Consider the following 25,669-nt stretch of genomic DNA (forward strand, 5'->3'; position numbering starts at 1 on the left):
CAGAGCCTGGATTCGAACCAGGATCTCTAGTGGCACAGTTAGCACTGCGATGCAGTGCCTTAGACCACTGCGCCACTCAGGAGTACTACTAAGTTAGTGGTAAATAATTCTCTCCTCCAATTCTTTTAGACTATTCATCTGTCAAGCGTACAGAAATGTACGGCCACGCTCAAGGCTGAACTAATACAGCAAGCCCAGTCTGAGAGAAATCTGTCTCAAGATCCATCTCAAAGCACTGGAGGAAGACTGGAGACACACCAACGTAATCACTGCAAAGCAGCCATGAACTGTGAAATCCTACCCTTTCAGTCAAACAGCTGAGCCTGGTGGGAAGGATGGGGCTACAGTACTGTGGCATGGTTGTGCTGATAGAAAGTGTACTTCCCCAATAAGAAAGACAGACAAGACAGAAACGTGAGTTAGTCTACAAATACAGTAAAACAAGTCTTTGTGAACTAAACAATACTAAAAGAGATACATCTGTAAAGTATTATCAATAAAGTATTCCACAGCACATCATACACGTACATACTAAACAAAGAGTTAAAGTAACTGTCCAGTGAAAATCTCACTTTTAAAAGTTCATATTATGTTACCTCATACCCAAATAATGTTGTTGATTTATCCTATACTCGGATTTGTGGCCAAAGCATAAATGAGAGAAAAAACACAAAAAAAATCCCACATCAAATTTGTATTTCAAATAGACAGTTTCAAAAATGCTTGCTATTTCCTCATAGAGGATGATGTCATGAGCTGGCCAATTAGCAGTCTATTTGCATGAATATTTTTTATGACCGGTATACGCCCACAACATTCTGTTGTTGGGGTACGCCCACACCATTCCAACAGAAAAAAATGCTTTTTAATATACTATATTTAAAAAATTGGGAAGGAAAACAATTTAACTCATATTGTAATTAATTATTAGTCATATTTTATAGAAATCGGGAAACACTGAACAGTTACTTTAAAGAGCAATTAGCTATGAAAGATCCCACCAAACTAGTAAGCAAGCTAAACATGTTATACTGGCCAAATTCCCAATCTGTCTCATGTAATTAAGCCATTTAATCATGCACCAGGCTAATTGCATAATTAAATCACTGCCTCCTGGGTCCTGCTGATGTGTTCTGCGCAATCTGGCGCTACAATACCACTCATCAACACTGTGCTTGGCTGATAATGGTAATGGAATGGCTAAGGCCAGTGGAACTTACCATGGACAACTTTCCTGGTAAACACATATTATTGTCAACATGTATATCATAATTAGCTGTGATGCTGTAGTTGTAGTCGAGATATCCTACTGTAAATGCCATAATCTATTAATAGACTGTAATTACCTCATGTAAACAAAAAGTATATTGTGGTTTTGCATGTTAATCAATACACTGTCAGCTATGCCAATCAACCAAAATGGCCAGATCAGAAAATGAATGTTCCTTGTTATACAGTATAACCTTTTTAAATACAGTATACGTTTGTTATGGGGACAGAAATTATATCGTGCCCTCACAAGTGCAATATACTGTACACAGTGGTGTAGTGGAGGGTATACGTAGGTATATGCCATATACCCACTTATTTTTCCGTGGGCATTGCGTATTCTCACTTTTTAACTCACTTTTTAATCCCCACTGATACGTACCAAATTAGTGCAGTGGGAGTATAGTCCGTTTCAATTAATAAGGCTGATGGAACAGATGAGAATGTTTAGCTTAAAATGTTGATAAACTATTATTTATTGACATTTTAGGTGCAGCAATGTACAGACGGCGGTAGGCCTTCGGGTGAATGTCCAAAAATGCAATTTGCGCGAAAAATGCCTTTCTAAAATCGACAGAGATGGAAATATCCGTTAGAAATTTAGAAAGAGGGGGGATTTAAATATGCAACAACTATCATTGGTTGCTAATATGACTTGGCTGCTAGACAATGAAAGAAAGGGGCGGCAGGTAGCTTAGTGGGTAAGAGCGTTGTGCCAGTAACCGAAAGGTCGCTGGTTCTAATCCCCGAGCCGACAAGGTGAAAAATCTGTCGATGTGCCCTTAAGCAAGGCACTTAACCCTAATTGCTGATGTAAGTCGCTCTGAATAAGAGCGTCTGCTAAATGACTTAAATGTAAAGTTGAAAGAAAATCAGGAGAAAGGATATGAGTAAGTCTTTATAAATTTTGTTGGGGATATAGGCTACTTTCAAGTAAGGTTAGACATGCCTCATAATATGAAGTAAAACGTCCAGGTTTCAAACAATTAAGGAATATAAAAAATATAGCAATGGTAATGATGGGCCTAACCATATTCTGGTAGATGGAAAGGCTTTCCCAAAAACCTTCTCTATTAAATGTTAACTACAGTAGCTACAAAGTAGCCTACCTGTCAGAATAATATAATGATTATTTGCATCAATCCAGTAGCCTAGTCATTTCTTTTGCAAACTCCAACTCATGTGCTACAGAAACACTGCTAACCAAACAACAGTGCCTGCACACTTGAATTAAAGGGTAACTACAAAAAAAATCTAAATTTCTTATATTTTTCCCAGACCTCAAACATGGTCTCCTGATGTGGTTTAAGCATTGTTATGGACTTAGAACATACAATTATGTTGTTTTTCTGTAAAAAAAGAAAGAAAGTGTGACTTTTGTACATGTATCTGTTTCAATAGTAGGCCTACTATTAGCCTACTTGTACAGCTTGGGTTGGCCTGACTGTGAAAGACCAATATGGGATTAATCATTTTAGGTAATTCAGAGTGTATGTCACTGTTTCTCATAGAATTCTTCACACAGGGCGCCTTTCCTTCGCTGGGCGGGGCGTTTGGAAAATGTTTAGAAAAATTTGAGTATCCCCACATCTCCAGGAACCACTACACCACTGACTGTACAGTTCACTGACAGACAACAAAACATGTTCTACTTCATAAGTAGATTTAAATGTTTGTTCTTTATAATGTTCAAGTGGACTGGGCCTGGCCGGCAAGTGTGCTACATCCTAATGAACTTCAATAGTTTATTTTTGGGTTCGGGATATGTGGGTGTTACTGAATATATTCTTCAGACAGACAATGCAGACAATCAATTTGAAGTTTAGACCACAGTAGTGAGTGGGTTACAATATGCAGGAAGGAAGGATGTACTGTATACTGTAGTGGTTTACTGATTGCTCACTCAATGGCACTCTATCAAGCTAAAGTTTGTACAAGACATATATTTTATTATTTCACTCAATCAAAAGCCCTTCAAAATAACCACTTGAATTACTGTACACAACAAAAAATTATGTCTCACTCCTACACTGCAAAAAAATGACTATTTATTCAAGAAACACACATTGCATAAAAACAAACTGAATGTAAAATAAATTGAAAATACTAGTGAACAATGGTGGACATCGAAGTTCCACAATAGCAATGTCTAAACCCCAGATCCAGACGCAGCAACAAGCTGTAACCAACCCCTTCAATTTAGCACAATTGTGGTCATCCGGCTTTAGTATGCCCAGCACAAACACCTTGTGTGTTGGCATTGTGGTCCTGTACGTCTCAGCACGAGGCAGGGCTGCTCCAGCCAAGTGTTTCAATTCCTGAAGAGCCTCCTGAAGAAATTAGTATGTAATGACCACACTCCGCAAGAAGAAAGGCCCATTATGGCTTCCACACACTGTACTTGGCTTTCATTTGCAAGCTAAATGGATGCGTGAGAAGGTCAGAGTTCACTAGCCATTCAAGTATTTGGCTTTAACAGGCTCCAGCACTCTTGCTTTAATTCAAGCAGAATGACAAGTATGAATAATCGCACTAGATAATACTCATCAAAACCAGCAGTGCTGCCATTCATGGGTACCCCTTCCACACACACACACACACACACACACACACACACACACACACACACACACACACACACACACACACACACACACACACACACACACACACACACACACACACACACACACCGTCTCCCCCTTCCACAAAATGGCTGGTGAGGCTTAATGACAAAATACAAAATACATTATGCCTTTTAATTTGTAATTTTCTGGCTTTTGTGGCTGCAATCTGAATTTGGTTTGTTATTGCACACTGTGTTATTTTGATGCAAATTTTCCCCAGCTATACTCAACTAGTTCTAATTTCACGTTGGTTTATCAGGGTACAGAAAATAGCGAGAGAGAGGAAAACTGCAGCTCTAATGAATTTAAAATGGAACAATAAATATGAAATGGTTACAAATGCATGAAGACTAGTAATGCTCACTGGTTTGGATGTGCGAGGAAATGATGGTCTGCTGCGTATTATGGAGACAAAGAGGCTACACCCAAATGACACTGTGTGGCCCATTTGTAAAGAATTGCAGTTAGGGAGAAATGTCTCTTTGTGGGCACATAATAACGAAGGAGTGAATGGTTTATTTAGATACATGAGGGTGCACAGCCAAAACTGCTAATACAAGGCCCCAAGGGTGTTCATTTCATGTAATATATGCACAGGCTAATTTATTACACTGTGACTAATTTCCATTTCTTGTGCTTGGAGTTGCCTCACTAATTATGGGAATATATATTAATTTCGTAACATTTTTTTCCCCTATTTCATAATTACGCTTCCACATTCAGGAGAAGCATTGGTGCAAATGAGATGGGCCTCGCTATTTGGCATTCACAGACCCCCACACCCAGGTGAGCCCAAACCCCAGACAGGGGCTCCGAAACCCCCATCCCTGACCCCCCCCCCCGCCCCCTTCCTTCCCGTTCCCCAAAAGCACCCACCCTCCCAATCAGCACTCGTGGCATCTTTGATCCGCTCTACACTGGCGTCAGCCTGACCATCGCTTTCCGCTCACAAATATCAGATAGGCCGGCGTGTAATTAGACTTGGGACTTTAATTAGGAAAAGTTAACTGTCACATGAAAGCTGTCACATCTGTGATACGTACTGCTGGTTCAGTGCCTGTCCCCCAGGGGGTCTGCATCAAAAGGCCCTTCCCTGCTGAGCAGGCCCACTCTAGCATGTTCTCATGCACCAAATCAGACCTTCCGAGTGGCTCGGGATGTGAGGGGATGGAAACAGAGGCAAAGACACACAAGTTAACGGCAAAAAAAAAGTAGAGGAAGAAAAAGGACAAGGAGAAGGAGAAGGAGAAAAGAAGGAGAAGAAGAAGGGGGAAAAGGGAGGAAGAAAAAAATAATTGAGCTGCTCTGCTCTTTCTTGTGTCTCGTTAAACGGGGAACACGGCACAGACACAAAGGGATCTGAGGGAAAACAATGTCGCTTAACAAGACATCACTGGGTCATCATTAGCAATTTGTTGTGGCATAATTTCAACTGCCCTTGCATAATAGGTGCCCAGGGATATGGGGAAAGGCGCCGGCGCTCTGTATGCCTTCATTTAGCTATTTATTTACTTGGCTCGTGTCACAAAAGAGATCTCTCCACCTATGGCGGAAGCCAAGATAACTCTGTTATGGCTCAGCATCACAGCTCTATTAAGAAGGGTCTCCTTTAATTGACTCCCCGGGCTCATCTTTAGTTCCAGAGTTGTCCTGATCCAAACCCACCCAATGAAAGGCTTTGCCATGATTTGAAAGAATAAAACCAGTTAATTAAGGGACTGTGATTAAAGCTTTGCAAACTAGTTTTGTCTGTCGTTATTTCAAACAGTCTTGTTATGGTGGCTGCTCAGTTTTTATATTGCGGTATCAACTCCTGAGATGCTAAAAGAATAATTATTGCAGTAGTAGTGGAAAATTCTAGATTTTGATGGCTGTTAGCTCCTCTCTCTCCATTTCTTTCTCTCCATTTCTCTCTCTCCCTCTCTGTTTAGAGGAGAGAATGGAACAGCTGCATACTGCTATGGTTGTGTTAAATATGGTGAAACGGCTTGACGGATATCACTGCCATTAATCACAAAAGGGAAAAAAGCCTTATAATTTAATTGTGTGTTTCCTGTTTACCCGTCCACACAGATGTTACTGACAGAGGTCTTACACTTTCAGGCTGTTCCATCATTCCCGCTTTAGTGGCCCTTTTGTGACGCTGCAGACATGGAGCTGTCATTTACATTCAATAGACACATACCCACTGGGAGAGGGAAGAATAGATGAACACAACTTGTGATAACAATGCTGCTATGTGAAAAACTGTCAACAGTATATCTAGAGAATGGAAAGAACTATCATTAAGAATGTGACAGTGACAGTTGGATACGATTACAATGAGATACAGTAAGACCTCTAGAATGGCGTGACTGACATTCATTTGTCGACTTCCTCTTCTCATTCAGAGTAGCTTGTATGTGCTTATATGCGTTCCATAGTACATTGGATGTATACATGTAATGCCTTCTGAATGAATCCTTTGTTGAGGAAATGGCATATTTGACCTTTGGTGTCTTCTTAGTGTGTCTTCATGGCATCGGTTTCACTGTTGGACTAAAAGGCTGCTGCTCAACATGAACATCCATCTGATTATCTTGTTGCCATCAATGCTGTTACCTGGATAACAAAGTCAGAACATCACTATCTTAATGTATTCTCCTCTCAGCCCTGCTAGACATTTGCATGAATTTGTTAGGCTTAACAAAGCCAGGCTGAATCTACTCAGTCCTTCATTGTCAGTGTGTTAAATGTACAGACATGCACACCACACCGTGTCTGCGTTGACATTGTGCAGCTCTCCAGCGAGGCCAAATGGGAAGATTGTGAAATCGATTTCCACGTTGTATTTCACACCCTTTCATCAGGCACAGCCCTCATGCCTGGAACGTTTGTGATTTCAAAAGCACTTAACATACGTCAGCCCCTTTGTTCAAGAAGCAAACTACTTCTGAGGAGACATCAATGCAAATAAAACCAAATAGCAGAGAAACTCGAGCTGAAGAACAACCAAATTAACTGTAGTTAATACGTCTTCATAACTATTAATTTTTTCTCCTGCACACCAAAGATCCCAGGCACTAATGATTTCCTGGTATTAAAGAGAACAGCCACTGCTGTCACTTTGAATATGAAACAGGAAAACAGATTATTACAGAGATTTCTTACACAACACGCTGTGAACACCCAAATGATACTTAAAATATAATGATGTTCTTAACCACTCTCATTAGCACGACGGCACAGCGCTGGAAAGAACAATGCTCTCCTTCAGGAAAGCCAAACAGGTTTCAAATTAGAGCATAAAGAAACCAGGCAATCAGTTTGAGGGAAATATTGAAGACAGAAACAAAACCATCAGTGCTGTGTGATATGGTGTTCCCACTCCCACAGACAATGTGTACATCGCAGCCAGAGCGTAGTGAGCATTTGGCTGCCCTTATTGATGGAAATTCAAAACATCAAAATGATATTTTTTTGCTTGCTAAAACAGATTTTTGCAATACACTGACTGTTGCGATAGGCATTGTTTGTTATGTTAATATTTAAACTTTGCTGTTCCTCCGAATTCAAATGCATAATTAACATTCCATACTTTTTGAAGATTGGTCTCATAAGGGATTGGTTTCATTTCAAAGCATTCTGTTCTGTCCTGAGAAAAAGTACACAAATGTACTGTATATGAAAAACACATTTTGAACCTCCTCTCATTTGCTAATTGGAACAATAGTATAATATGCACAGCCTGAATGTACAGCAGAGCAGGAAGCTGTCATTTGGTGATAGGCTGCCTTAGATTTTATTTCTACCGGATGTGATAAGACAGAGGCATCTTTTCAGTGGTACAAACCACTATACTACCGCTAGGTTTACAAGCCACTGAACAAACAGTGGGAGAGAAACTCCATTCTGTCTGTTCCCATTAGTCATGGCCTGTCCTGCACTGCCACCCCAGATAGAGAGGACAACTAGGGACACAGTGGAATTGTTCACTACTTTGCAAAGTCTAAATGATTCTTTGTCACAGGGGTGTAAATAACATAGTGTTGATTGTTCTGTGAAATATAATCTGACAGCTAAACAGTCATTTATCTAATGACAGAGTTTCTATGACGACAATCGATGCTTGAAGCAACCAGGGGAAGAAAAAATAACGAATCTTATTGAAAAGGCAAAAACAGTTACACCATCTATCCAGGAAACATTAGCTTAACACAAAACACATTTACCATGGCTTTATCTACTGTCATCATTATGGCTTGCGTTGATGCACCCTCTTAATCACACTTTAACCTCCTAAGTCTCCACTGAGCTACCGTATAGCCAAGGAGCATTCTTGAGTTTCACCGTCACAATCTACATTAAAATACTTGCATTCTTTATAACAGATATTTGAGATATCTGGTGTGAATAGAGGGGTAGATAATGGTTTGATACTGTGATGCTGATTCTCTTTGAGTCTGTGTCATGGGTTTTCCACTTAGGTGGTCTGTCTCCTCAGAATCTTCATTCAGAACCTTCATTCATGGAACATTGCTGAGTTCAGTCTCTCTACATTCCACTTAAAATTCATTCCACAGAATAAATGGCAAAATTCCTTTTTTAACAGATGAAATTGCAGTTGTGGGAGGCGGAGGGAGATGGAGGAGGGTATTGCATAGTTAAACGGCTCACATAATTTTAGTACTCATCTGTAAATGGAAAGTTTCCTCTCTCATTGGACTCAAAAACATTTAGCTCTCTCCGCTTCTTTTTGCACCGCGTGGGTCAAATGTATTTCTGCTCTGTGCTCTCGATATGGCAGAACAATGGCTAGGGTTTTTAGACTGTGGAGTGCTGGGAAAGTGGAGTCTGTAATATCCCTCCAAAGATGGCCTTGGACGCCTCCATCATTAAAGTGTCCCATTTGATATAAATTCCTCTCCTCAATGCATAGCCTTCACCTTGGGCTAATCACTTGTCCCCCAGGAAAATGAACGGCATTCAGAGAAAGGACTGTGTCTTTATGATGTCTACTGCCCTGGTAATTACATGCACTGCTATACTATGGCTGAAATGCTGAATGTTATGAATGTTGTCAAATATATTTTGTTATGGATTATTCCTGACTGACAATAAGGGAATTGGGGAGGGGGGGCACAATGCAGAGGATTGGACAACAGTGGCTGAGCAAACAATGGCTTAGCAAACCTTAATTTTTGTTGGTTGTTTTGTGTATGTTTTCTAGCATGTTTTTAACCATAGCCAGTTTAGCTATATTTGTACACAGAAACATTTTGCATACAGTATGTCTTAATTTTACTTCTAAAAGCTATTGCCTAATATACCACTGTCACGACTTATTTGGGTTATTTTCAAATGATAAAAAGTTTAAATGACCCATTGCTGCTTCATATCAATGTCATTTTGCAGACGCTCTTTTCCAGAGCGACTTACAGTTAGTGAGTGCATACATTTTCATACTGGCCCCCCGTGGGAAATGAACCCACAACCCTGGCGTTGCAAGCACCATGCTCTACCAACTGAGCTACAGGGGACTATGTACTAATGCCCCGGAATGGTATTTTGACAGGACATTTCAATTGGGCTATGACATGCAAAAGAAAAGACAAGAACCAAAAAAAAAAGAGAAGAAACAAAGAAACAGAACCGTGACAAATATCATTCCTAACATTAAAATGGCCCCATTGTCATTACGGACAGAGAGATTAAATTCCCCTCATCAGACGTGAGTATGACAGGTGCCTCAATAGGCTGATGCCAAGCGCCGAGCCAAGAAGATTAGTAGGCCACTGATATCATTCTTTCGCCTATCAGGGATTCAGCAGGGAGGCAATTGTAATTTCTAGGCTTATTAGTCCACACTCGGAGGAGAAAACCCAGTGATAAAGCTCCCAGTGACAGCCGGGCATTCCAGAACCAAGTGCTGTCACAGTGACACTTATCAAATGCCAGCATGCCTCTGTCCCTGTAATCCTGTCTAATAGAGATGAAAATACAATACAAAGAGGTCCTCATCAATGATCAAAACAATCCACACATTTGCATTTTTAAGTTACAAGCCGTTCATATTAGGGAGACGGTAGTGGTGAAGAGATAGATCATGGAGGGTGGGAGTTGGAAGGGGTTGTAGGTCTCACATTGCAAATACAGATGCAGTACACACACACACACACTGGTATCTGTTTGAAAGTTCTCTGGAGGAGAAGTGGAGCCTGGCTCTTGTGCATGCATGGCAGACATCCGTGCCTTACCATCACCCTCCCAGCCCAGCCAGCCTGTATCCTGTAACACAGTGCCAGTCCCAGCCCCACAGAGACCCCTGTTCTCCCCTCATTTAAAATAAAATAAAATGTTATTTGCCACATGCGCCAAATACAACAGGTGTAGACCATACAGTAAAATGCTTACTTACGAGCCCTTAACCAACAATGCAGTTTTTAAGAAAATTAAAAAAAGTATTAAGTAAAAAATAGATAAGTAAAAAATAAAAATTAGCAAATAATTACAGAGCAGCAGTAAAATAAATGAACAGTAGGGAGGCTATATACAGAGGGTACCGGTACAGAGTCAATGTGCGGGGCACCGGTTAGTCGAGGTAATTGAGGTAATATGTACATGTGGGTAGAGTTAAAGTGACTATGCATAAATAATAAACAGAGTAGCAGCAGTGTGAAAGAGGGGGTTGGGGTGGGGGGGGCAATGCAAATTTTCTGGGTAGCCATGATTAGCTGTTCAGGAGTCTTATGGCTTGGGGGTAGAAGCTGTTAAGAAGTATTTTGGACCTAGACTTGGCGCTCCGGTTCCGCTTGCCGTGCGGTAGCAGAGACAACAGTCTATGACTAGGGTGGCTGGAGTCTTTGACAATTTTTAGAGCCTTCCTCTGACATCGCCTGGTATAGAGGTCCTGGATGGCAGGAAGCTTGGCCCCAGTGATGTACTGGGCCGTACGCACTACCCTCTGTAGTGCCTTTGTGGTCGGAGGCCGAGCAGTTGCCATACCAGGCGGTGATGCAACCAGTCAGGATGCTCTCGATGGTGTAGCTGTATAACTTTTTGAGGATCTGAGGACCCATGCCAAATCTTTTCAGTCTCCTGAGGGGGAATAGGCTTTGTCGTGCCCTTGATAGTTTGTTGGTGATGTGGACACCAAGGAACTTGAAGCTCTCAACCTGTTCCACTACAGCCCCGTCGATGAGAATGGGGGCGTGCTCAGTCCTCTTTTTTCCCCCTGTAGTCTACAATCATCTTAGCCCAGAAGTGTTTGTCAAGCCTAATAAATATTCCACATCGCTTCCTCTTAATCTCATGATTGTTTGTGCATGTCTGTTGGTTACACTTGATGCAAACAATGGATGAGAACTAAGCCCTCTAAAAGACTGCCATTATCGACACCCATGCATGCATCCTCCATTTCTATATACAAGTTTGGAAGGAATGCTCTAAGCTAGTGCGACACGGACAAACGTAAAACCCTAAAGCACATAGGCATTACAGTCTGAGCCACGAACACCTGAGTTGTCCTCCGGTCAGATTTGTTCTGGAAATCCAGGCTTTGATGGGGATGCTACTTTCTGTACAATGCTGTTCTGGCCTGAATGAAGATATCTGGAGCTTTATTTGGCAATGTGTCTCCTTAATTAGGGCTCATTTGTAGACCAAACAGCAGCTTATCAGTTCACTGTATTTGACAGTTTAATAGTCTCTACCCAGGCCTGTGTGAGCATGACCATGACGATAATATGATTTGCTGTGTTTTGGGAGTCATGGTTTAACAGTTTTATATGCAGGCCCGGCGATAACCATCATATTATTAGGGGGGGTACATATTTGCAATTTTTTCTTCTCAATGGAAGACAACACTGTGATTGAGCATATTACAATAATGGTATTAATCAGGATCCCAGGGGATCTAGGGAGGATTTGGTCTCTTATTTTAGCTGCTGACATTTCCCTGCAACCCCTCTCTCTGCAGAGCCACAGCCTGTGTTAAAACAGAGAAATTCTCTCGGATTTGAAATATGTTAGCCTATTTTTCCATTGTCTAGTTACGCTAAATGGAGAAAATGACTATACTATCTAGTTGTTTTTTCTCTGTTTACTCGATTGCTGTGAAAATGATCCTTTTATTACATTTGATATTTTGTCTCTTACACGTGTGTGTGTGTGTGTGTGTGTGTGTGTGTGTGTGTGTGTGTGTGTGTGTGTGTGTGTGTGTGTGTGTGTGTGTGTGTGTGTGTGTGAGAGAGAGAGAGAGAGAGAGAGTGCATTTGTGTCTGTGTGACAGGAGGGTGGGGAGGTATGGAGATAGAGATGGGTGAGTACGCATTGATGGCAGTGCAATTTAATCTACCTGGATTTGCCTTTACCAGCCGCAATTATCATTAAGCCTCTGATGTAACTAGCCCTCTCAAGAGACACCTAAAAGCAGCCGTAGACCCCCACATAATATTATATTAAATGGAACCAGAAAATCGATACACAATGCAAATGAAAAGCCAGAGAAGTATCCACTCAGTATGCATATTTCCTGTCAAGTACACTTTCTGACCCGCTGAACGCCGTGCGAGGCGGAACTCAGTACTTTGGAAAATTACAGCTGATCTCTTGTTATTAGCTCCTGTCTGCCTCCCCGGCTGTAGTCCTGATACTGCATACTGTGTGAATGGTAAAAACCGCTCCATTCCAATCCTGAATGAAAAGAGTTTGTCTGTGAACTGAGAAGCATGCACTGCTTATGTCCTTTTTGTATCCAGTAAATGGAAATGTTGATAAATACCTCCTCCCGTGAAGCACTTGTTTTGTGGCATCTGTGTGCTGTACACAACAGCAGAAGAGACCTAATTATGAGCAGGATGAGCCGGGGTTATGCGTGGGGGATTTATGCGTATTTCCCTCTCTTTCTTTCCATTGTATACAGATATTTATTCTGCGATGTAAACATGTGTGTATAGGGAGGGGTTAGTGGGAGTTGGTAGACAGTAGAATACTCTAGTGGAGCGAAGATAGTGAATGCATCTGCTCAGTTAATGCAAACAGATAAGTGCTTATCATATACCTGTAGCCAGGAGGTTATATCCAATATAGCTAGTCAATTCCACCTACACACTTCCCTGAGTAGAATTTGCAATCTTAACTTGTGAGCTGAGAGCATTCTGGGTATTGTATTTTCTCTATATACTCTTACATAGCAGGCATTCTTTCCTTCATTTTCTCACTCCATCCTCTCTCTGTCATACTCTCCCATAGCTGCACACCTTTCACAACCATACACTATTCTGGACCCAATTTGTTTGGGTTCATAAGGCCGTATTTCATCACAGATATCAGAATCAAATATTGGAAAGCCATCATAGCCAGCAATAGCATGTATTGCAGTATACAGTGGGGAGAACAAGTATTTGATACACTGCCGATTTTGCAGGTTTTCCTACTTACAAAGCATGTAGAGGTCTGTAATTTTTATCATAGGTACACTTCAACTGTGAGAGACGGAATCTAAAACAAAAATCCAGAAAATCACATTGTATGATTTTTAAGTAATTAATTTGCATTTTATTGCATGACATAAGTATTTGATACATCAGAAAAGCAGAACTTAATATTTGGTACAGAAACCTTTGTTTGTAATTACAGAGATCATACGTTTCCTGTAGGTCTTGACCAGGTTTGCACACACTGCAGCAGGGATTTTGGCCCACTCCTCCATACAGACCTTCTCCAGATCCTTCAGGTTTCGGGGCTGTCGCTGGGCAATACGGGCTTTCAGCTCCCTCCAAAGATGTTCTATTGGGTTCAGGTCTGGAGACTGGCTAGGCCACTCCAGGACCTTGAGTTGCTTCTTACGGAGCCACTCCTTAGTTGCCCTGGCTGTGTGTTTTGGGTCGTTGTCATGCTGGAAGACCCAGCCACGACCCATCTTCAATGCTCTTACTGAGGGAAGGAGGTTGTTGGCCAAGATCTCGCGATACATGGCCCCATCCATCCTCCCCTCAATACGGTGCAGTCGTCCTGTCCCCTTTGCAGAAAAGCATCCCCAAAGAATGATGTTTCCACCTCCATGCTTCACGGTTGGGATGGTGTTCTTGGGGTTGTACTCATCCTTCTTCTTCCTCCAAACACGGCAAGTGGAGTTTAGACCAAAAAGCTCTATTTTTGTCTCATCAGACCACATAACCTTCTCCCATTCCTCCTCTGGATCATCCAGATGGTCATTGGCAAACTTCAGACGGGCCTGGACATGCGCTGGCTTGAGCAGGGGGACCTTGCGTGCGCTGCAGGATTTTAATCCATGACGGCGTAGTGTGTTACTAATGGTTTTCTTTGAGACTGTGGTCCCAGCTCTCTTCAGGTCATTGACCAGGTCCTGCCGTGTAGTTCTGGGCTGATCCCTCACCTTCCTCATGACCATTGATGCCCCACGAGGTGAGATCTTGCATGGTGCCCCAGACCGAGGGTGATTGACCGTCATCTTGAACTTCTTCCATTTTCTAATAATTGCGCCAACAGTTGTTGCCTTCTCACCAAGCTGCTTGCCTATTGTCCTGTAGCCCATCCCAGCCTTGTGCAGGTCTACAATTTTATCCCTGATGTCCTTACACAGCTCTCTGGTCTTGGCCATTGTGGAGAGGTTGGAGTCTGTTTGATTGAGTGTGTGGACAGGTGTCTTTTATACAGAAAATGAGTTCAAACAGGTGCAGTTAATACAGGTAATGAGTGGAGAACAGGAGGGCTTCTTAAAGAAAAACTAACAGGTCTGTGAGAGCCGGAATTCTTACTGGTTGGTAGGTGATCAAATACTTATGTCATGCAATAAAATGCAAATTAATTACTTAAAAATCATACAATGTGATTTTCTGGATTTTTGGATTCCGTCTCTCACAGTTGAAGTGTACCTATGATAAAAATTACAGACCTCTACATGCTTTGTAAGTAGGAAAACCTGCAAAATCGGCAGTGTATCAAATACTTGTTCTCCCCACTGTATGTGCAGCCAGAAATACCACCCTGAACAGACCAAAATAGCAAGAAATAAACGTATTACATGTACATTTGAGTCATTTAGCAGACGTCTTATTCAGAGTGACTTACAGTTAGTGCATTCATCTTAAGATAGCTAGGTGGGACAACCACATATCACAGTCACTTATGTGGTGTTATTTTAATTGCTGAAGAATATAATTCCACCTAACTGAGTCTCATCGCAAACCCCAGTTTAAAGTATGTTTTACAGTCCCCGTTTCAGTTTTGCAGGAGGATTCCTAGTGTTAATCAGCTCCTCTGTGTGGCATCTTTACCACACCATTATGTCATCATCACAGAGCATTGAAATGAGCTGTTATATAATTAGCCACATTCTAACATGCTTGTAAAACAGGAGTTTACACAGGGACAATATTAGTCAGTCACTGATTTGTTCCTTGTTTCTGTTTCTGTTTTTCTTTCTCTTTCTCTATTTTTTCCTTTTTTTTTAGTGCACCTCAGCAGAGGACATTTGTGAATTTGTTTTAGGTCAATGGTTATGATGTGAACTCATTATGGAGAAGGTCAGGCCCATACATAAATGTATTACAGCTCAGAGGAGGATCTCAGGGTGCTTAAAGGCCTAGCCCTGGGAAGAGGGATGGGTAGACCTCACAGGAGGTTCACAGGAGCTGCCCGCCCTCCCGTCAATCCCAGCCAGCCAGCCAATCCCTCTCCCCAGCTCCATTCATTATGCACACTTCTCCAGACTGGAATGACCATACTCCACAGGGAAGGGGAGGAAAGCAGGGTTTTATATGGTGGGTATATAAATAATGATGTCAGGCCCATGACCGGGAACTCTGCTATTCCCCTTGGACTGTTGGTTCACGGCCTGTGTGCTGCAGCACTGACTGAGACTCCTGTCTCTAATGACCCATGTCAAAGATTACCCGCCACACGAATAATGAGATATCATTCCTGGTTATCTGGCTGCCACAGTGACTATTATAATCATATAGGCTATGTGTTAGTCGCTACTGTGTCGTACTACTCCCCTGGAAAATTTACATGAACTTGGTGACGAAGGACATGGTGTGAAGGGTGGGAGGTTGGGTGGGGGGGTGGGGGAGGGGAGAGACATGTCCAACCACACAAAATCCCAATGAGGGATGGCTGGACACACCTAGTGAGGAAACGCAGTATCAATGTTCTGACATAAAGCTCCTTTCTTCACAGAGGTTATTGTCCATTCACACCCTTGGCCCTTAAACAGTTATATCCTGCCCTGTTTGGCTAAAGAACACTTTCTGTCTGTATGGGCCCGTCACTCCCCTCTCATTCATTACAATGGGGGACTTTAAGCTGCCACACTAGCTGTATAAGACTGCCCCGCACACAGGGGTGAGGAGACAGACCACCAGCACACTCGGGCCACAGTGCCCCATGATCGGCCCAAAACAAAAGCGCATTGAGTCTCTCCCCGGTTTTGTGCCACGACCCCTAGGTACTAACACCCACAAGGCACTGGGGCTACTTCCTGTGCCTTCCATTTTTACATACATTTATTACACCATCCGGACGCGGCAACAACACACCCTTCAAACTCAGAGATGGATGTTTGCTGAATGGGTTAACCGTGTGGACATTAGTGATAATTGATGGTCTGCTTTTCGTTCTTTTTTTGTCTAGGTTTTGTGGTTGTTTCTCCCCTTTCTTCCATCTCTTTTCCTAAAGAATAAACACCCTCAAGGACATCTTTTACTACTGTTCTTCCTCCTGCCCCATTCCCATCCCAGCCCAGTGTCTCTCCCCCAGCCTGAACCTGCCGAGCCTGGATGGCTACAGATTGACTCTTTGTTGGCTGGCGTTAATAGGATTAAAACGGGTTACTAGCTCTATCACAGAGAGCTCCAAACCATCCCTATATTTAAGTATCTCATGGGGGCCGGGGCATTGTTGCGCTATCTGTCCCCCCCCTCGCGGCTCTCCTGGCCGGGGCAAACCTTAGGCCTGGTGAGGAGTAGGATGGGGGTAGCCAGGGGTTGGCCTCCAGGAAAATCCCAGGATTATGTCAGTGCTCATTACAATGTACACAAAGACCACAGGATCAGTAGAAGCACAAACGGAGCAGTTAAGTCAAATAGGGTGGGCCAGCGGATTCTCTGCTCCAACCCCACTACTGATTAGCCTTTGTGCACTGGGACTCCCCACATTCAGCCCTGCACTGCTGGGTTAAGGATGGGCTGTGTGTGGAGTCAATGCCAGCAATGGGCTATGTTGCTAAGGTCTTCAGCTGCAGTCTGTGAAGGATGCAACATTATTTATATTCTCACTTGAGGTTTATAGGATTGCAAATTATGGAATAGTTCTTGGAAATTATATTTACTGGCAGGATAATAGGAAGTCATTCTAGATGTCATGATAACACCAATTCGATTCAAGCCAGGATAGTTATTGTGAATGTTGATAATATGGTATATACTGCTGCTCACAGCTCACATACGTATGTAGCTACATTATTAGACAATGAAAGAGAACGGCCAGGGATCCATCTATAATAATGTCTGAGGTCATACTCCACTTCACAATCTCTGATAATGACCATAGCCAATGAAGTTGTGTCCATTAGTCATGCTGAAGTGTCCAGCACTACATTCACACCAACCTGAGACTGACACAATGGCGTGCAAATGCATTATTTGCATAGCGCTTAAACAAAAGAGAATCAAAAACAGAGCCGGGATTAATATTCCTACCATCACAGATGCACCCTGGGAGGAGTGTGTGTATGACCACTACAGTGTGACCCTCGCATGCTGGAAACATGAGGGGCCAGCCTCTGATTGATGTTTGTGTTCATTTCAATAGGTGCTCAGGAATAGTGCTACTCCCCACACTAGGAACACACACACGCTCCACACTGTGTAAATGCTCATGTTGCACTGCCCAGTATGCACACTGATGTTAAGATATGCAAAACGGCCATGGTTCCAATTCAGCTCTAGAGCTAACAAACTCTAAAGGGACTGTAGATTTACCGCCAGTGTCCACCATGTTGGCATCGCTGTCTATGTTGAGGTTCTACTGTACAGTCTATATCACTGCTGAGGCAATTCATAGAGGCAATAATTCATCTGGTTGACCAGGAAGTGGAGGTATAAAATAATACAATCTTCATGCACCTCCCATTCAATTCAGTGCACAAGCAGATGCTACTCTTCCAGTATAGGCTACCATACTGTAGTTAAATAACAAGAGGATTGTCGTGAGAGAGAAAAAAAACATATAATTGAATTGTCACTCAATTCACTGTACAGAGGACATGATACTGTGAAACAATACATCCATACAGTTTCCTTTTAAAGTAGCTTCTCAATAAATATAGCTGAGGACCTTTAAGAATATTACAGTAAAATATATATATATATTTTTTGTATATATCTGTTTATTTATTTACCCAGATTAGATCATAAAATCATGAAATTACTCTCAAATTGCTTTTTCGAGAAATCATATTTATTTTATTTTGCCCTTCCTCTCCTGTCAGCGTACTCATAAATGTTGCTGGAGAAATTCTTATTTTAGCAATCCCCAGATAGGCAGTCCCCATTTCCATAGCTTTAAATAATGTCAATCTGTGCAGACCCTGGATTGAAGCCCATGAGCCGGAAGGCACAATTTCTCCTTTTCCTACAGTCTGATCATTTTCTGAGCTATTGGCAAGTTGGGAATTTTGAAGCCTTATCACTTGGGCTCAGCGAAGTTTACTGCTACTAATCGGAGCTGGGATCACTCATTCAAGGATTGCATGATCATGTTTTTCCTCAGCAGTGACAGCTGTCTGCACCAGCATTAGCAATGCAGATGAACTAGCCTAATAGGTTAATGCAGAACACACAAAATTGACGTGTAATCCCCCAGCGAAATAATCTAACATGCTCAAATTCCCTGATGTGGGAATAGAGACATTGCCTGTGACTCAATTAGGTGCAATGCAGATCAAAGCAAATTTACCTAGAATAATCTATGCCCTGGATCCTGTGTGTGTGTGTGTGTGTGTGTGTGTGTGTGTGTGTGTGTGTGTGTGTGTGTGTGTGTGTGTGTGTGTGTGTGTGTGTGTGTGTGTGTGTGTGTGTGTGTGTGTGTGTGTGTGTGTGTTTGAGACAGTGAGGGACATGGCAGTGTGCCTGCCCTCATAATGCTGCAGGCAAACTCAGGGCAGCAATAACATCCACCTGACAGGACCCCAGCAATAACATCCACCTGACAGGACCCCAGCCTGCTTATTTATTCCCTTTACTTACCCCACTGCTCACAAAATGTCAACACACACACACACACAACACACACGCACAGCGTGCGCACACACACACACATACATTTGAAAATACATACACCTTAGAGGAACCTGCAGAGAACTGCTAACTAGGAGAGTGTGAGCAGCCTCAGTCACAGCTGCAGTGTTTTCAGCCTAATTGAAGCTAAGTGCCAGATACGTGGGAGCAAATATATGTGCCGATTCATATGTATGTTTTCAGATTTGGACCTATCTCTTATTCAAATATCAATTGAATAGGGACCGCTCGGATCCTGTCCAAATGTGGCCACTAATATTGGATTCTGTCCTGCATCGGATACCATGATTACTATTAATAATCTCCTGCCATGTTTATATTTCAGGCCCTATATAGTGGCCCTGTTTTATCACGGCTATGAAAATGGAGCAGCTCGCTTTATTAATGGCTATGCTGTGTCTGGGTGCAGCTGGTCATTATGGCTCCATGGTGGGTGTTGTGCTACTCTTATCCACACAGCCTTCCTGTCTGTCGCTCTGTTATTCTCTAATGCGTCACTCTGACCACAGACACTTTGTTAGAGGACAAAAAAAAAATCCTCACTGCTTCCAGAGAGGAGTCTGCGAAGGAGAGGTCGAGCCTCATTTCTCAAAGCAGGTAGTGAGTAATGAAAGTCACACTAAGCGTCAACCAATTGGCAATTGAGAGAGGAGAGAAGACTTCAATACAAGCACTGTTTGGGGATGAGAATGGTGGAACGCACCAATTACTCCCAGTCGGTCCCCCAAACAACAGAACTCAATGAGGACACAAAACCGAACAATCAGCTGCAACTAGCTATCAACGTTGTAGTGGAATATGCAAAAATGCCAATTAAATGTGTTAGCATATGCACACTTTTTCATGATATCGGAGCATCTGTGGCATTAGGCATGGTTCTCTATGTAAAATGGAGGCAGGGAAATGAATACGCAATCTACCACTGTGTTTTCATCATTAGTGCGCTACAAATCCATCTAGGCTACTCAGAACCCACAGATGGGAGAGAGAAGAAGGTGTGTCCTCGGTTGCCAAATTAATTCCTGTCTTGACATCTTAATTCTCAGTTCTTGTATGTGGTCAAATCAGCCTACTATAGAAAAGTAATCAAGCAATTATTCCAAAATTATATTTGTCCAACACACACTGATTGGTTATTCTTTTCTTATTGGGTAAGCTCATTAATTCTGAGCAGCTTGCTTGTTATGCCTCTACCATTACTCCTTTCCCCTCTCATCCTCCCTCCCTCTCTTCCTCTCTTCTTCATGCACACTCACTCACAGCTCCCCCCTCTCACCCACTTCTCCCTCTTTTTTTTGTCTCTCTCTCTCTTCTCTCTCTCTCTCTACAGATTCAGCCTATCTGCCGGCACCAGGCCGCTGATGTTGTGAGATGACACACACTACAAAAGCCCCATGATCTATGGCATTGTCTATTCCTCCAATTACTATTCACATCTCTGATTAACTTTGATGTGGAACCTAATGAGATAAGGGCGATTATCAAGGCACTGGCTGATAGTGGTCTCATTTATTCCAGCGCCTGGAACCGGCAAGTGACACAAACTAATGAGGAGGTGTCTGCCAGGGAAGCCCAGAGAGTTAAGGCTAGGAGAGGAGAGGAGAGGAGAGAAGAGGAGAGAAGAATCTCCAATAGTAGGACTTCTCCAGTTCATTAGCCTGGAGAAAAGCAAACTGAAATGGCTTCTGAAATGGTCTGGGTGCAGCGGGCAGCAGCATGGAGACACTCCACATAACAGCACAGACGCTGCCTGTAAGGGAGCCAGGAAGTTTGGAGGAGAAAAGGAGCCATATCTCTTCCCTCCAGCATCTCTCTCTCTTAACAGCTACTTCAAGGCTTTTACGGCCATACTAATTGCTGGGTTTGTTTGGTGTGAGGAGTGTGGAACAGTATACACTGCTTCCCCTTATCTAGAAGTGTTAAAATCTTTATGCTCCACATCTGGCCCCAGTGTAAAGCCAAATGATGTGTGGCTGATTTAGTATTTGAACTGAAAACCGTTATCTGTGAATGGGGTCTGCACAATAGTCAATTATGTTAAAGGGAAAAAAACTTTACCATAATACCATGATTTTACTACAATTAAATAGTCCAATTCAATTCTACACAATACCCTACAGTATGGTTTTCAATATTCTTTATGGCGTGAACTGAATTCAAATGCTCAGTATTTGCTTTTATGTCATTTCTGCACTCTATTTGACACACTATCATGTCTCGTTGCAAACAATTATTATGTTTCAAATAAATTCACAAAAACATTTAACAATTGTCTTTGATTTGAAAATTAAATGTTTAATTTTGTTTTTCATTTCAACAAAAGGTGAATACAATGTTTTAGCTCTTCATCAATGTCTCTCTGCACTATATTCTGCTGTACTGTACTGCAAGGCAATGGAATTATTGTTGAACAATGGAATTATTGTCTGTGAAAATCCAATATAATCAAAGGGTTATTCATCTCACATTGTCAATCTAAGTAACATAACAAAAAAAATCCCCATCAAAATCCGTCAATTTAAGCGAAAGATATCTGCATGGGCTGCGTCTCAATCCACCGCATCCGCCTATGTCGGCTTTCCACATACGCGGTGGAAGGTGGCCGAGCTACAGCGGTGTAGCTAGCTGCAGTGTCAACCATGTAGCTCGCTAGCTAGCTAACTAACGTTAGCTAGATCAACTGATCAGCCCAGCGCAGAATCCTCCCACTTCATTGCTCTCTCTCACTGTTGGTGTCTATTGTGTGTCTGTGTCTAAATGTCGTTCTGTTTTCATGACAAGGCCTATAAGCACATCTGTCATATAGTGAAACATCCCAGTAAGCTTTTTGTGCCATATACAGTAGCTACTAAACATGTGTGTGTTTCTTTTTACAGCTTGTAGCGACAAAACCGAGGGGGAGGAGAATGGGACAGCCAAGAAAATAAAATACCCTTCAACGTGGAAAGGAGAGCTTCAGAAGAGAAGGAGAGTAAATCGTACCTTTGCAGGAAAAAGATGATTGAGTTAACTATGGCAATTGATATCTGCCTCATTCTTACCAGAATACCTAACTTGATGTTTAATTCCATGCTGAAATGTGTCTGATTTGCATACTAGTAACATGATTGATAGTGAAATTTCAATAATGACTGTTATACTGTTGTAATACCTGATCCTCCTTGATATTTCATTCTGAGTAAAAAATGAAGCATCACACTTGGTGTAAATCTTTTTAGTACATATTGAAATTGTGAAATTATTCCAATGTCTCAAGTACTGTTTACCTCTTTATGAAATTGAGCACATTGATGGATATTAAGTCAACTTTGAATAAGACAGTAATTGAAACTATAGCCTACCTATGCTGGAGGACATCTACAAGATGGTGCTGGCAGGCTTAAATAATAAAGAAATGTAAAATCAATTGCACTAAGTTGTTGTTTTTTGTTTGCTGTCAAAATGTACCATACGGTGTAAAAAATGACCAACTACATTTGTAACTACTACTTAAGTAGTTTTCTGATCGGACACTTTTTTACTCTTACTTGAGTAGCTAGTTTCTTACAGTCTAAGTAACAGGACTTTTGCTTAAGTACAACTTGTCAGTACACTACCCACCTCTGGCTTAGGGGAAGTAGAGAAAATGTGAAATAAACACTGATTCTCCTGCACTGACTGACTGTGTGTAGAGTAGCAGGAAGTGTGTGCCTTTTGATTTGTAGTATAAAGGTAAATAATATTTGTACATCTAACACATACTCGAAGTGAATGAGCAGCCCATGAATGTGTTTCTATGAGCTAGTGGAGAGCTCTACAGACTTTAAAGCCCAAGCTCAATTAAGCCTTGCCTCATCGGGAGAGAGAAAGGAGCTGAAAGCTGAATACATAAGATAATGCTGCCTCGCAAAGAAGCCGACTCACTCAGTGCAAAATTAGAGAGAGAGAAAATCTTGATAAAGGAAAAAAAGTGACAGACAGTAGGGGGAGAAGGGAAAGAGAAGTTCCTTTGGGCCAGATTCCTTTGAAACCAGTTAACCAAATACAGCTTTTCATATTCAGCAGAATTAATAGTGTCCCTTTCTTGTTCTGACTGCACATCATAACGGGCTGAGGGGAAGCGAGAGAAGAGCATTTCTTTATCCAAATTGTACCCAATTTAGGGACAAAGCAGTGCCCTCTAGCTTCTCAGAAAAGGAGTCGCGGGCATAAAAGAAGACTGACAGTCGACATCCAAATCTCGTTCAAGGACGCAATTTCCAAATGCTAATCATAATCTGCAGATGTTGGCCACTGATACATTGACTTATTTATTTATTTATTTAAACATAATGTCTGTCCCATTTGAAGCTGTGTGAAATTTGAAACAAAGAAGGAAAAGCCCTTGTTTTTGAGGTAAGGTGAACACAGTGGATGTGCCAGCCCAGCCAAGCTCTATGCTGCCTACCATGGCTTCTGAAGTCCTGCACACCAGACAGATAGATGCACAGACATCTCCCCCATCCCCATCTTTTCCCTCTCTTTACATCTCTCTCTCTCTCTCTCTCTCTCTCTCTCTCTCTCTCTCTCTCTCTCTCTCTCTCTCTCTCTCTCTCTCTCTCTCTCTCTCTCTCTCTCTCTCTCTCTCTCTCTCTCTCTCTCTGAGTCTCTTTAAGAGGACCTCAGATGTGTGTTTTCCATCTGAAAAAAGAAATACTTGACAGAGAGCTATAGGAAGAGAGCACTCTGGATTTTTGACATTCTTTGCACTGCTGCTTCAAAATGAGGAGGGTGAAGGGGCTAGGAAAAGCAATTCAAAATGTTTTTATTTTATTTTATTTGTTGCCTTTCCTCTCCATCTCCTTTTTGGAGGCAGGCTTGAGGTCTCAGCCATATTCAGACGGGCTCCTCCTTGAATCGGCAATAGTGGTATGAGACAAACACTAATTCATTAGATCATATTTAAATCAGAGTCATTCAAACCAGTTAGTTCAATAGGATGACTCCCTTTCATTTCTTCCAGTTAGGCATCGTTGGGAAAGATACTGTATATATTTTTTAATTGCTTTGAGTTTAGATGTGTTATTCAACAACAACAAGCTGAATTACTGACATAGAATTTCTTGCATGCATTTTCTTTCTCCCTATATGATAAAAATAGCAATCGAAAATATTTGTGTCTTTGGCGCTATTTGACTCTCAGCAACATACAAATTACTAGTTTAGCCACAGTAATATATGCTTCACTATTGCTGATGATCTTGAAACAGAGGAGCCATCCGAGGTTAGCCTAGAATCCTACCCTAGACGCAGGTTTTCTGCGGTTCATAGGAAGAGAGTGGCTGGAATACTAAGTTACTGCAAATGCGGCATTTTGTTTCCCATATCGAAAGTCCTGTATTTGGTCCAATGCTAACGCAGACAAGGCCTTCACCCAAGCTGGGTATTCTAACTGGAAGTATGCTATTGATAGTACTAAAGGATTCACTAGGCACACATCAAGCAAAGAGCATTTGAAATGCACTGCACTGTGGAAAGAAAAACAAGTTCGAAGTACTATGGGAACATTGGTGTCAACACTTGTTAATGATGGGCAGCTGACAAGAAATTGCATGTATTTGTTGGCGATTTAGTTCCTTGTTACAAACCAGCAACCACTGAGGAGGACATTTCCAGTTTTTGGAGACTGAAAATCACCCACTCTGGCTCCAATGAGGACAAATTGACCCTTCTTGATATCCTGCAACGATTATCTGGGCCTCTCCGCAATGCCGACCGTGCTTATTGCACTAAAACATGGATTGACTTTTGGGGTGTCCACAGCTACATGCGAGAACTCATTTTCCACGTGTCCAGTCAGCACGGAAGAAGCATGCTACACCCGAGGAAAGCTCAACTAATCCAACTGGCATTTGAGGGGGATCTTACGAGAAGATTTTGGGGAGAATGGAATGATCGATTACTTAGGAAGTTCCACAGCGCATCAAGGAGGCTACAACTCTTCTGAAAAGGAAAGAAACCATCTAGCTGATTGGTTTTTATCAAAATCTTGGTGGTATAGCCGGTTGCATCATTTCAGCAAAAATGTAGGGTCAGCCTAGGTTTTCAACGGCCTTGCTTTAGTGTGTATAATTCCAATGCAACAACCCAAATGACGCCCCTGGGAATAGCTACATATCGGTATGGTGCTGATAGAGTCGTCGTCCCCGTCCCCCGTCCCCCCCTATTGAATGCAGAGAGAAACATTTTAAGTTTTATCATGGAGCAGAGATGTAGCAATTTTATAACTAATTTCATGCAATTCTACTCATTTCTTCATAGGGCAGTGAGGAAAATGTGCAGGTTTACAGCTCATTTCCTGCAATTCTACATATTTTGCCATAAGGTTGAGAGAAATGTATGAAGTTTTTAATATATGATATCTGAGTGAGAGTGACTAACAAAATCAATGGCAGGCCCCAGTTGGTAATTACAGGTTTAGGTTGCTGGCCACTAGACCAACTTACCAATCTA

The sequence above is a fragment of the Coregonus lavaretus genome (genome assembly GCF_964263955.1).
Source record: "Coregonus lavaretus genome assembly, chromosome: 27".
Taxonomy (NCBI): Eukaryota; Metazoa; Chordata; class Actinopteri; order Salmoniformes; family Salmonidae; genus Coregonus; species Coregonus lavaretus.